Source organism: Meles meles, chromosome 5 (genome assembly GCF_922984935.1).
Source record: "Meles meles chromosome 5, mMelMel3.1 paternal haplotype, whole genome shotgun sequence".
In the NCBI taxonomy this organism is placed as follows: Eukaryota; Metazoa; Chordata; class Mammalia; order Carnivora; family Mustelidae; genus Meles; species Meles meles.
The window spans coordinates 145154240-145169150 of NC_060070.1; positions in this window are offsets into that span (position 1 = coordinate 145154240).

Genomic DNA, 14911 nt, shown 5'->3' on the forward strand with positions numbered 1-14911 from the left:
GGCTCTCCGAGGAGCAGAGAGCCAGATGTGGGGCTCGATCCCAGGACCCTGGAATCATGACCTGAGCCGAAGGCAGAGGCTTTAACCCACTGAGCCACCCAGGCGCCCCTAAATCTTGCAACTCTTAAACTAAATTTACCCTTTCGTGTTTTTGATGTTATTGTAAATGGCATTGTTTTTCTCCTTTCAATTTCCCAATGGTTCCTTGTTAGTATATAAAAATATGATTGATTTTTGTACATTGATCTGACATCATGGAAGGTTGCTAAATTCACTTATTGTTCTAGTGGCTTCATATAGAATCCATTGGGTTTTCTACAGTCGTGTCATCTGTGAATAAAGAGTTTCACTTTGCCTTTTTCTTGGTATTTATTTTTCTTGCCTAATTGCACTGGCTATACCCTCCAGTACAAGGTTGATTAGAAATAGTAAGCATTCTTATCTGTTTCTGATCTTAGGGGAAATGCATTCAGTCTTTCACCATTAAGTGTCCTGTTAGTTGTATGTTTTTCTTAGATGCTGTTTCTCAGGTTGAGGGGGTTCCCTTCTATTCCTAGTTGGCTGAGGGTTTATATGCAATATGAATGTTGTATTTTATCCAAAGATTTTCTGTGTTTAATGAAATAATCATATGGGTTTATACTTTGTTGTTACGGCCAAGTACATTCAGTAATTGGTTTTTAGATGTTAAAGTAACCTTGCGTTCTGGAATAGATGTCACTTGGTCGTGCTGTACTATTATCCTTTTTATATTGTTGTTTATATATATTGTTGAATTTGATTCAGTAAAATTTTTAGAAATTTCACATCTAGGTTTATGGGAAATAATGGTCTGTAGTTTTCTTTTCTTGTAATGCATTTGCCTCATGTTTGGTAGCAAAGTCATTATTTTATATACTTTTTTCTTTTTAGTGATAGACATTTAATGTCAATATTGCCTTTATGTGCTATATTAGCTGTATCTCACAGATTCTAATAAGATTTTTTAAATTACTTCTAATAATTGCAATATTTCCTAAGACATGCAGTCTTCATTAAATGATTTCAGTTTTTTGGGCTTTGGTGGTTTTGAATAATTTTTGATGGATTATAATTTATTTGTTTTTTTTTTTAGAGATTTGTTGGTATTATTTTTATAATTTTTACCAGTTTTCTTTTAAAATCATTTTCAAATTATTCTCTATCTAAATATTAACAGCAAGAATAAAATCTGTAATTTAACACACTACTTCAAGGAATTTAACACAATTTTAGTTTCTATGTTTCAATTTTATAGTGTTTGGAGTTCTTATTTAAGATTTTAAATGTTGGGCGCCTGGGTGGCTCAGTGGTTTAAGCCGCTGCCTTCGGCTCAGGTCATGATTTCAGGGTCCTGGGATCGAGTCCCGCATCGGGCTCTCTGCTCTGCAGGAAGCCTGCTTCCCTCTCACTCTCTCTGCCTGCCTCTCTGCCTACTTGTGATCTCTCTCTGTCAAATAAATAAATAAAATCTTTAAAAAAAAAAAGATTTTAAATTATTTTATGTATATCTAATACATAAAAATTTTTTATGTATATGCATATTCTTTCAATAATTATTTTTTGACATTTGGATTTATCATATTTACAAAACATTTACAAAAATTATTTAGACTTACCTTCACCCTTAACTAGCTCAAATAAATTCTTTAACACAGTGATTTTTCTCATTTTGTATTTTCTCTTTTGAATCATTTCTCAGATAACCAGAATAAGCCTTTAGATAATTTATTTCTAAAAACCTCACTAAAGTACACATTTTAAGATATTATTTCTGTAAAAAAAGAAAACAAAAAGGATTACATACTCTGTTGCCATTGGAAGAAAAAAAATTGGCTTTTAAATTATTTAACCAAAACTTTTTCCCTCAAAACTCTGTAGATTGTCTAGAGAAATTCTTCATTGTCTTCTTATTACTCTTAAGAGTAAATATTTTAGAAGAGATCTATGAAGTCAGCCATGTTTGGAATTTATTTTTAGATAATCTATATATCTTTCCATGAGGATTTATGCAAATTTTTTTCTCTTGATTGCTCTTTATTTCAAAAATTTGCTGAGATAAGTTTTAGGTTTTTATTTTTATTTTTATTTTTTTGAGAAAGTGCATAAGTGGGGGGGTGGGGGGCGAGGGAGAGAGAATTTTAAACAGGTCTCCACTCCCAGTGTAAAGCCCAGTGCAGGGCTTCATCTCACAACCTTGAGATCATGATCTGAGCTGAAATCAAGAGTCAGATGCTTAACCAACTGAGCAATGCAGGTGCCCCTAGTCTGATTCCTTTTTAATTAACTTTGTTTGAAATGTAAGGAGCCATTTTGATTTGAAGACATGAGCCAGTTTTTCCCAAAGTGTCTTTTGCAATGAAATCATTGATTATTATACCTATTCCTTTTTTTCCTTCCTTTTTTCAGGAATGTCAGTATTCTATAAGTATGATACAGCTCTTATTCCTCAACGTCTAACATCCTCTTTATAACTGTCTTATTATCTACATTCTTAGAGGGCTTCTCTGGTTTATTCTCTAGCTCAGAAAACCCAATCTTGCCCCCTTTGACAAAGATTTTGTTTCTGCCATTGCATGCCATTGCATGCATTGTGTCCTTGCAACCCATTTCCATCTTACGGAACTCCTTTTCCACCACAGGGCCTACTGTTGCGTTCTTTGGCAACCCCCACATCTCTTTCAAGTGCGTTCTGCTGAGCTCATCCAGGGGTTATCTGAAACTATGATGGCTTCTCTAGGAAACTTTGTAAAATATATGCCATTGTTCTAAATCTTTTAATGATATTTCCATTTTCTTTATTTGCCTTTTTTTGATATCCAAACATTCTGTAATGAAGATATTTCTAGCCAGAAATATTTTCAATAGAAATGGTTTGCAAGTTTTTCTTGTCTTGTCTTGGGTATTGGTAGAATCTTTTTTCTTATTTTGAATCTGGAAAACACATTTTTGGTCACTCTTCCTCATAAAAAGTTCCAGAACCTAGTAAGAATTAAACACATGTTATTCTGCTAAATTGTTTGGAGTTAAATCAATCTTTATCATTTCTTTCACATTCTGAACCTACTGAATACATTGCAAAAAAATAATCAAACAAACAAAAAACCAAATGTGCCAAATTTTCAGCTCTCAGTGTGCTTCTTGTCTCTACCTTAAGCAACTATGGGTCTACTTCTTCGAATTATACTTCTCAGGACACGATAGATCACAGCTAATCTTCCCATCCCCCTAGTTGCTACTCCTTTTGATTTGATCTCCGGGAGTTTCATTTCAAAGTAGACATATAAAAGGAGGGGCCAGTGGGGTGAGGGAACAAGTTTGAGTACTCAGATTGGCTCAAGAGCAGTGCCCTCAAAGCAAGCACCTTGATTTCAGTTGGTACACAATGAAAGGCTCTGAATCAGTAGCCTCCCTTTTTTAGGCTAGCAGTATTTCTTAGTTTCTGGAAAAAGAGGAGTTTACTGTTTTCTTTGTGAAGCTCTGTAGTTATTTTAGTAGTGGGATCTACTCTTGAATTTGGCAAAAGTGGACTGAAAAGTTCTGGTATTTACTTACCTGTTTTCATCCCCCCTCCCCCTCCCCGATATCTTTATGGGGATTTTAGGGAAAAATCAGAGATACTATATTAGGGACAGTTTGTCAGGCAACACTTTAAACTTGAAAGTCACTGGAGTCCTTCTCTTTGCCATTTAAAGCTCCCATTCATTCATTTCAAATTAATCTGCCAGTAACCACCTACATAACATTTGACTTTGTGACCCTGCCTTACTCATCTCTTCAGTGTTAAGTATGATTAATCTCTCTTTCTAAATGAGCCAGCCTCTGATCCTTTATGATCCAGCTCAGCACTGCAGAAGTTATAGAGAAAATAGTTCCTTTAGGGGTGCCTGGGTGGCTCAGTTGGTTAAGGGTCACACTCTTGATTTCAGCTGAGGTTGTGATCTCAGGGTCGAGGGATCGAGTCCCATGTCATCAGGCTCCATGCTCAGTGTGGAGTCTGCTTGAGATTCTCTCTCCCTTTCCCTTTGCCCCTCCCCCCTCCTCCACATGTTCTCTCTCTCCCCCTCTCTCTCTAAAATAAATAAAATCTAAAAAAAAAAAAATTACTTCCTTTAAAACCATCTCATTAAAGTCAGAGAAAGAGTGAAGACTTGTTTTGCAGCATTCGAGTAGGGTAAAACAGTATATTTTCTCTATTTCCTTCTGATTGTTTTTACGGACATGAAAAATATTTCAACATTACCAGTACAGACCATTGCCATTATGATGAATCATAGGAGGAACTAGCATGGGGTACTCAAAGGAACATTGAATTAGTATTCTCAAAGATTTTAGGTTTAAATCCTGATTCTGTTTCTAATGAGTTTGGTTAACTTGATCAAGTCTCTTTACCTCACCAGACCTGAGTTTCTCCATCTGTAAAATCAATATCCCTTTCAACAATGAAAGGAAAGTATCATTTGAATTCAGAGACTCAGCATTGAGTTAACCTAATTTCATTTGTCCCCTATACTGTGATTCTGGCTACAAGATTCTTTTCTTGATCATTTGGACCAATCGTTGCCTTGATTCATTTTTTTCTGTTTCTACATCTAGAGTCAGCTTAATGGACATTCAACTAGTGTGGTTGCCTGATGTCCAATACGTGCTTTAATTCTCTGTTGTGAGAGTCTTGAAATTCTTAACAGTTTTAGCTTTGAGCTTGTATTTTGTATATGAAGTCCCTTGGGACAATGGAATATATGTATGAACATACACTCATGTGCATGTCTACCATTCTTTGCCTCTCTATTCACATAGAGCGTCAATCGTGCCCCATCAGGCTCAGAATTCTGGTGGATCCATGATGCATGGAAGCTCAGAAATATCCAGAGTAAGTACAAAGTAAACATGAGTGTCTACAACTGGATAATTTGGAGGTGGACAAATAATAATTTGGTGTTTAATTTGGTAAAATAATTTGGTGCTGCACAAACAGCACCAAGAAACAATGCTTTTTGTCCAAACCAGAATTTGCTTCCAACACAGAAAAAAAGGCCATGGCATTCTAAGAAACACAAATGAATAAGGGACTCTATTGTGTCCTTTCCTACTTGTGTTAGTTGCTGCCATTTGTCACTCACTTATGCTAAAAAATAATGACATAGAAGAAAGGGGAAAGTCAGGGCAACCCATAATTCAGTGTTTTCTTGTCTTGTCTTTTTTGTTTTCTTTTCTTTTCCTTTCTTCTCTTCCCTTTCCATCCCATCCCTTTCCTTCCCTTTCCTATTCTTTCTTTCCTTCCTTTTCTTTCTTTTCTCAATCATTCCTTACTCACCAGTAAATGAAAGGTAGAAAGTTTTGATAGAATATGTGCATATCAAGAAGTCAGAAATAGTTGCATTGTTTTTTTGCAGGTTTCTACTGTTCTGGTGAGAACAAAATACATACGCATGTATGCTCTACGAAATGTGTCATTTTGGCAATTCTGCCTAGAATTAAGTGCTCTCGTATTTGCATTTTAAATGGACATTGCACAACTTTTAGATGGCAAAATTCTTGCTAATAATTTAAAATTTTTCTTTTTCTTCACTTAGAATTGTATTAAATAAACACTATTAATAAGTTGAGAAAGATCACCAAAGAAATAAAAAAGCTTTGTATTATAGTACGTCAGTGGCACCTATTTCCTACTTACTGAAAAAGGGGATTTGCATTTTCATTTTTCACCAGGCTTATAGATTATGAAGCCTGTACTGCCCATCTCTCCATGGTCTCCCCCACCTTTTATCCTCTTTGATCTAGGAGGAGCCCTGTTTTGACCTTACAAACCTCCGAAGGAGCCAGAACCACAAGTCCTGGTCATCAACTCCTCCTATCCGCTGGGTGATGTCCCCGACCACCTGGCCGTTTGCTCTCTTGGACCATTCCAACATGCTCCCCACCTTCCCAGTCATCCCATTTTAGCTTCCAGGATTGCTGGGTATCCTGTCCCGCTACCCATAGGTATGCTTCATCACCAGCTCCTGGTCTGTGTCATGGTCAGCCCTCAATAACTCAGGCTCAAATATCTATGTGGTCAGGGACACACAGCAGAAAAGCCTTATTCATTCTTTGGAGCTGGTTTTACTTATTTTATATGGTATAAAAGACAAAGTAACCAAAAGCAAATTCAGATGTTATTTGGTTTCAGGTACAACCCCAGAAATTCCAACTTTTCCATACATAGTTCATGACATGTCATCAAGTTAGTGACTGAGACAACTGTCAAACACATAACATGCAATCCCCTGGGGTACGGAGGAACACACTGATACCCAGAGAGAGTTCAGAACCAGCTTGTTATCACACAACTAGTTAGTAACAGAACTGGAATGAGGAGCAGAATTTTCTGACTCATAATATTTTATCCAATACAGGTGAGGTTACTGATTGGGACTATTAAAAAAAAAAAGGTTCAATCCCAGGTCTTCAGAGGAAGTTGAAGAGAAAGGTTTCCTTGTCATCTTAGACCCTAGAATATGAGACAACCACAACCACCTCTACCAGATCTGGTCATGTGTTACTCTTTCTGCTGGCCCTTCAACCCTCACCAGCATCCAGATAATAGTCCAGGATGGGCAGCACCAGTATCGCCAGGAGCCAGTGAGACGTGAGAATCCTCAGGTCCCACCTCCAACCTGCAGAGTCAGAATCTGCCTTTCAATGGGACCCCAAAGTGGTTTAAATGTGTTTTAAAGTTCCAGGAGCATCAACCTCAATTTAAAATGCTTTTTACATTAAGAGAGAGAGAGAGAAAATGAAAGAGAAAGAAAGAAAGAAAGAAAGAAAGAAAGAAAGAAAGAGAAAAGAAAGAAAAAGAAAAGAGAAAAAAAAAAGAGGGAAAGAAGGGGACAAAAGTGCCACTAAGAATCTCTCATTCTATCCCTGTTTAATATGAGAGGCCGGGGACTTAGCTTCATTGTTTCCTTTATTCATTTTTCTTCTTCTTTTTTCTTCCCAAGGCTTTTTGTTGCTGTTACACCAAGGAGCTGCATGAGACAGAAAGCTTGGCAGCCTTCCCACAATCCTCAGCATGTGGGAATAGCAAGGAACAAAGTGTTAGCCCTGCCAACCGGTGGTTCCGTGTAAACGTCTCTGTTAACAACCAACACGGCTGCTAGCAGCCGTCCGAGCAAAGCGGCAAATCTGTTCCTCTCTCCGGTGCGGAAACACTGCCGAAAAAGTCACCTAATGACTTGATGAAGATGTATCAATCCCAGAAACTGTTGATCTAGAACACTGAGTCTCTGACATTTGATTCATTCTTGATGAAACAGAAAAGTTTCAACCGGACTCTTATGTGTCGTTTCCAAGCATTGTGTGCCTTGCAGGGAACGACAACAGGGGAAGATTTTATGGGGGAGGGGGGTGACGTGGAGAAGGAAAAAACCGTGTGGGGCCAGATCCTTTTTGTCTGTCTCAAAACAGTCCTTCAGTAGGTCTCTGTGACAATAATCGGAAGAGATGGAAGACCCTGGAAAGATCACGATTCTATACATCCCTGATAACAGTTGGGAAAAATTCATGATTTTTGTAAGCAAAAATTTTGAATTTTTGAAAATTCTGATTTGAAAAACAGAGAATATTCTCCCATATTTAAGATACAAAAACCCTACCACACCTCTGCCTTGTTTAAATGTGCTGTTGAAGAAGATTTCTACCTGAACAATCCCACATCGAACTCCTTTTAATTCCTCCCTCCCCTTCAAATACAGTTTATCTGGCTCCGTCATTACCCACCTGGGGTGGGGGGGGCGGGGGGGGGGTGGGGAGTTGGGGTCGGGGATGAAGTTTAGCGACAAGAGAAGTTCACTTTAAGAGAAGTAGGTGGCCCACCATCAGGGATCACCAGCACCAAAGAGTGGAGCAATAATGATAAAATTCTAGAAGATCCAGGGTTTTCTTTGAAAGCTCGACTGAGGAGAAAAAATAGGATATCATCCTCCTCCAGAAACCATATCATGGCTAGTTATTTCAAAGATGCACTTTCTATTTTTTTTTTATTTTTTTTTCTATTTTTTTTTAAAGATTTTATTTATTTATTTGACAGACAGAGATCACAAGTGGGCAGAGAAGCAGGCATAGAGAGAGAGGAGGAAGCAGGCTCCCTGCTGAGCAGAGAGTCCAATGCGGGGCTCGATCCCAGGACCCTGGGATCATGACCTGAGCCGAAGGCAGAGGCTTTAACCCACTGAGCCACCGGGGTGCCCCGCACTTTCTATTTTTAATTAAAATAAAATCAGTCCACTTTCCTCCCAGAAATGCCTTCCTTGATTTAAAAGGAATGGAAATTTGCTTTTATTATTGATTTCCTGTTGACATTCAAATAGGGTCCTTTACCATAATTCCGTGTGTGTTCTTCCTATTACCACTTGGTCATTGTCACAATGACAGAAAACACAGGGACAAGTGTGTAGACTAGCCCCAGCCTTCTGTCTAGTTCCCAAGCATGATGAAATGACCCAGATAGCAAGACAGTATCATCTGTGGCTTTGTGTACTTCCAGAAAGTAACCCGGCTGGGTCCAGGGATAAAGCAATGCATCCAAACCATTCACATCATCTCAGGACTTAAAGATAATGGGGTTGGCCTGTTTGGTGCAGTCGCCATCGGAGAATCGGAATCCAGGAGTGCCAAAGAGGCTTCGGCGGCTCACTTTCAGCGTCGTGAGTATACAAACTTGTTTCGGCTGGCTGGCACAAAGATGGCTTTGCAAGCTGGAATGATTTCCCACTTTGCCAAAACAACAGGTAAAATTTCCAGTGTCAGGCTCCCCTGTCTCACTGGGAAAGAGTTACTAGATCTCGACCAGTGCTCAGCCAAAATCTTCTAAGACAATCTCAGTTTTAAATATTACATCCTATGATCCCCGTCTATGCTGTTCACTGTTGCAATATCTAATCCCTGTCTCCAGAAGCAGTGAAAAGGTCCTGTGTATCTAAGGTACAATGCCTAGTGTTCCTCTTGCAATGAGAAATGATCCCATGTCCTCTTCAAACCACGTTCTTACTTTGCATTCAGAAGTCTTAATGGTGTTCCATGCAACTCCCAAATAATGACACTTAGTGACACCTGTGATCTTCCCAAAAGATAATAGCTGTTAACCACTGGAAGGAAACACACTTATTCTTGAACTTTTTACATCCAGCATATAGTCCTTTTGTCTGAATGAACCCTGGGTGGAGAATGACTGATAATCCTGGAACGGGGGAATTAACAACAGTTTTCCAAAACTGTTCCTTTCTGTCTTTTCAGAGCAAAAACTCGAGCCAGTCCCGGTAGTTTGTCATGTCTGAATGTGTGTCACTGAGCTGCACCACTGCCTACGAAGCAAGACCTATCCACCCATTGAGGGTAAGTTCCTAGAAAGGATGGGGGGAAACCCTAGAGAGGTTGCTTTGTTGGTTTTGTCTTATTTTTAAGTTATGTGTACTCCTCTCCTAGTTGAGGATTATTTATAATAAAGGAAGCAGATGTGCAAAATGGAATCCAGGGCAGAAGAAATATCTCTGAGCCCGGGCATGATTCGTGGCCAATGAGCTCTTTCTTTCCCAGAAACAAGGATCAGAGAAGCTTTAAGAAAACCTGACACACCTGACTCCTGCCCCCCCCCCCAATGTTTTCTTCCCTTTCTTCTTCAGAGCTCTCTTCTTACTTATCTTGCCATGTTTTTAAGTCTCATGTGTTAGGCTTCTTTCCTCTATTCAGATACGATCTCATTCCCCAGCGTTCCATCATTGATTCTCTTCTATTGGCTCCCCTTGGATAATTTGAATTACTGCCGTGACTATCATTGAAATTCATGATTCTCACATGCACAGCATTAATCCCATTCTCTTTTTGAGGCCAGACCTCCCACTCATCCGTACCCTTATGGCCTTCAGATACTTAATCTTACCACTCTCAAACCAAACTCAAAAATCCCATTGTCCTTAACCCTTTATCTCTTCCCATATTTCCAAGCATATAACAGTATCTGTATCTCACCCATAAACTGGGCTAGAAACTTGGGATCCTTCTGTCCCCTCCACTGGACTATGAGGTACATGATAGTAAGGACTCTGCTTTGGGAACCCTTATATACCGTTGTGTAGTAAAGTCCCCAGCCCATGACAGGTGCTTAATTCATATTTAATCAACAGATTAATAAATCTTAACCCCCAAATTTTTCCTCCTACTCTTATTATCCAATTCATTACCAAATGCCATAGCTTTATTCCAGAAGCAATGTTGGAACTCATCCTCATTCTCCATTTGTGGCATCTCTGCCCATGGACTTTTTGCTTCTCTGCCTCATGTCTTGGCAGTTCCTCTTCCTCAGTGCCATAAGAGTTATTTTCCCAAAATGAAAGTCTGATCATACCACTGATCCATGGGGGAACTCTGGCTGGCCCTCTATACTCTAACATAGTCTTCAGCCTGAGGGTCTAGCTTCTCACTATCTGCCACTTCCCCATTACAAACTTTACGCTCTCCCCAACTGGACTTGCTTCTGTTCTTAAACATCAGGCTCATTCTCCCATTCCCTGTTGATTTGCTCACACCCTTCTCTTTGCCTGGAATGTCCTTCCACTATCCTTGTCTCATGGCAGGCAACTCAGTGTCACTTCTTTTATGAAGTTTCCCTGGATTCTTCCCATCTTGCATGCCCCCTGAAATTTGCTCAGCACCACTTTAATTGGAATTCCCTTTTGCTGGCTGCATGGTGAGTTGCTTAAAGATAGAATCATGTAAAATTTGTTTGTACTGTCCCTGCTGTCCAGCAAGATTATAGCACACAGTGGTACAGGACTGGCCATCCAGTAAAGATTTCAAAGCAACTCCTCGTCTGGAATATTGAAAATAGAAATTCTACATCTGAATGGAATAGGAAGTAGAAGTATGTGTTCACCAAAATTCCAGAAGATGTTAAGATACCATGAAAAACACTCGTGATAAAGCACTGTAATTATGAAAACCTCAATCAGCAATGAAACAGGACAAAGGGCTGCGAGAAGGGACAGGAAGAGAGAAGTTAAGAGTTTGTTTTTATGTCTGGGAGAATTGGCTTGGACAATTTTTACCTTTCTGACCTTGAACTATAAGCTTCCAAGAAGTCCACCTACACACAGTTCCATGATGAGATCAGCATGAGGCACACTTGAGTGCTGGCTACAGTTGTTTAAGCAGGAGCAAGTAACAACCGGTACAGTTCTAACCCCACTGGTAAATGAAAAATGATTTGGCGCAGACTTCAAGCTATATCAGCATAATGGAGCACTGAGGCTGGGGTACGGACAACCTTTATGTTACTTTTCTCTCTGGAAATGATTTATCTTCTCTCTATGTATAGTATACCACCATCTTGGCATAGGTGATAGTAGTCAGGTATACACATACGGAATGTATCATGATACACATGTAGCTGTATTTCATTTATCCCATCAGTAAAATGAACAGAATCAAGAAGGTTCCATGTCTAAGAGAATTAAAGCTAAATGGTGTTCAAAAAATGAAAGGAGTGTATTTGCTTGAAACAAGACCGTGTCATCTGAAGATCTTTAAATTGAGCCTATGTAGAAAGAAAACAAAGGGTCATAGCTGTACTTTGCAATTTTAACTCAGTTACGTTATCCCTTCTACTTTGCCCCTCACGGCATCCTATATCTAACACAGCCAGTACCTTGCATTTATCTCAGTATCAGATGTTTGTATGTTTTCTTCAGACGTACCTAGGAAAGATCTCTATTGTTTTTTTTTTAAGATTTTATTTTTTTATTTGACAGACAGAGATCGCAAGTAGGCAGAAAGGCAGGCGGAGAGAAAGAGAGAGGAGGAAGCAGGCTCCCTGCTGAGCAGAGAGCCCGATGCGGGACTCGATCCCAGGCCGCTGAGATCATGACCTAAGCCGAAAGCAGAGGCTTTAACCCACTGAGCCACCCAGGCGCCCCCAAGATCTCCATTGTTTGATCCAAAATTGGTCTGAGAAGGAGCATTGCACTCAATAGTTACATAGTACATTTTTGCATTTGAATGAATTAGTAATATAATAAGGGCTAGTAACTTTCATTGAGGATGTAGGGCCCACTGCTGAACACTAGCTCTCTGGCAATATTGGGGTTGGAAGGGGGAAGGAGTCTCTTAGATTTTCATCAGAAGCAACCCTCTCAGTGTTCACAGATATGGCTCTCTGCCAAAGACAATCTCTCCCCACTGTTGGCTTGGGGATATTAAGTCCTTCCTTTTGGGACAGAAGTTTTCTCACAATTGGAGAAATATATAAAACCCAACTGAGAAGAGAGTGATGATAGCATATTGATTTAACATTATAATGAGTAGAAATTTCTAAACACAATCAGATCTTTCCAGAAAGATCCTCCCCCCTCCCCCTGCTTGGATGAATAACATCATCAGAAAAAGTGACAGCATGAAGGAATAAACCTAAAAAGGATAGGGAAAGGAGAATTTCCAACTTGACGTGCAATGAAGGAAGACTTAAAGAATTAAAATAAACTTTCAGCTATTAAACCATTTCCTCACAACTAATCAAAGTGATAAAAAATAATAGTGATGACAATAATAATTGAGTGCTGTGCTAACCATTTTTCATAGGTTATCTGATTTAATGTTTAAAAGGATCCTGGGAGGTAGGTAGTATTTTTTTTTTTTTGGTAGGTAGTATTAAACTCATTTCACAAACAAAGGTTATAGATGTTAATTAACTTGCCCAAGGTCATAGAGTTTAAGTGGTACTCCTGGGATCGAAACTCGGGTCTGTCTGCTTCTAAATCCCATACACTTAACAAACAAAATGCATGTTTATGCCGTGCTTGCCACATAAAAAATTCTTATATGAGGCCTCTCCTACACCAATTCTCACCTTAAATCATAATAAAATGTAATGATAATTGTGGCAAGACTAAGCTCAAGACAATTGAGTTTGGTCTTGAAGATGAGAGTGTAACATGTTGCCAAGCTGGATTTTGATGCCCAAGAATATCCTCCCACCAGCTCGTGGTCATAATGGGGCATTTTGAATGGAGTGGATAGGTCAAACTGGACATTTCCTTTGTGATTTGCTGCAACACCCCTGCCCGGTTGAGCCCAGCAGAGGAAATCAGTGATCCTAACTGTGAATCAAATATGCCTTAGAGAAGCAGATCAAGCACCTTGCTTCGGCTAGAGAAATTGTTCAGTTCAATTTTGTATTTAATATTATTGATCACATTAGATTCTTCACTAATGAAAACCAACGGAAACCACCACCACCACTACCATCATCATCATTATACATTATTATTAATGAAGACCAACCTAGACGTTTACTCACTCAAGGCACAATTACTGAGCTCTACTGTTGGCCAGGTAGGATTGTAGGGGCTAGGGATTCAGCAGCAATCAGGACATATAAGATACAGCTTTGGCAGAAATTGTGGTAGCGGAGGAAAGAGTGACTCATTATAAAAGGAGAAACTAACAGGAAAAATGTCCAAGAGTTAGAATGGGGTGGCGGGAAGGGGTGTGAGTAGGTAGATAATTTCAGCTGTGTGGTCAAAGACCACCTCTCTGGTAAGACTATTTTCCAGCAGAGGTCTCTATGAGAGAAAAAGTCAGCCATGACAAGATCAGGGGGAAGGACTTTATAACCTGTGCTATTATCTTTTCGGGTGATTCTGATGCATTTAGTTGATTATTCCAGGAAGCAATTTCCTGCTACCTCATTATCTCTAGCCAGAATGAGTCCCGAGGAAAACAAGCCTCTCAGGTAATTTACTTACACTTCAAAGTTTGAGAACATTGCTTATAAAGGGCTGAAAAATCTCTTTGCCTTCTTGCAAATGACCTGCATCTTGCTTTGCAATCGACTTATACTAAAGGCACGAGTCAAATGGACAGATCATCACACATTCCAAATGAATGTTTAAAAAAAAATCGGAAAATCCCAAGCATATTCTCAAAGCTTAGTAATAAAATAATCATTTAATCTGGATGATAAATATTCAAGCTAATCTCTCTGTAATAAAGGTACAACAAGTAGGAGTCAACTCCTTCCCATAGTGCATGGAACCCAACTGCCCATCAAGATGATCTAGAAACTATAAAGTTGTTTCTTTTATTCTCCCAAGGTCATTGATTATTAATTTCACATTCATGAGTTTTGATGAAGGAAACATTACTAATGTGGCTTTGTGGGGGACCTTATAACACTGTGAAAGAGTCAGAGAGACTGATGAAAGGAGATTAATGCCCGTGTAGTGCCAAGAGGGTGACTAATGCGATTACTTCCTTATGAAGCTATACGTCTCAAACTGTTGATTCTGATTTTAACAAAACAAAGCAGATTTGAAGCTCATGCATTGACTTTTGACCAAGAAGATTTGAAAGTTCTTTTTACTGGAATTAGAAACTTTATTCCAGTAATGAGAAAAGCGTTTCCTAAGCAGAATTAGATAATTATCATACTTGTGAACAAATTGGCTTTAGCCACAATGAATAATACATATGGGTACAAGAGACTAAAATGTTACTACGGGGTGCTTTTTATTTAGTATAGACATACTAAGCAGCCAGCACTATAAAAACATGAGGAATTCATTTGTGATTGCCATATCTCTATATTAATAACATCGTGGTAATGAGTGTTTTAGGTATTTATTATACATTTTTAGTTTAGATTCAGTGTGTCTGCATTTTTTTTTCTGAATATGAATATCTTTCTACACCTATATATCTATAACCATATTCATGTTTATATTTGATTCTATGTCTATACCTCCCTATATCTAGGGTGAGCACGCATTCTTCAGTTAATTAATGGCACCGGTACTGTGGCCCTCATTACAGATTCCTTTGAAGTATAGCAGGAATCGCATCTCCATTCCACTAAAATAAG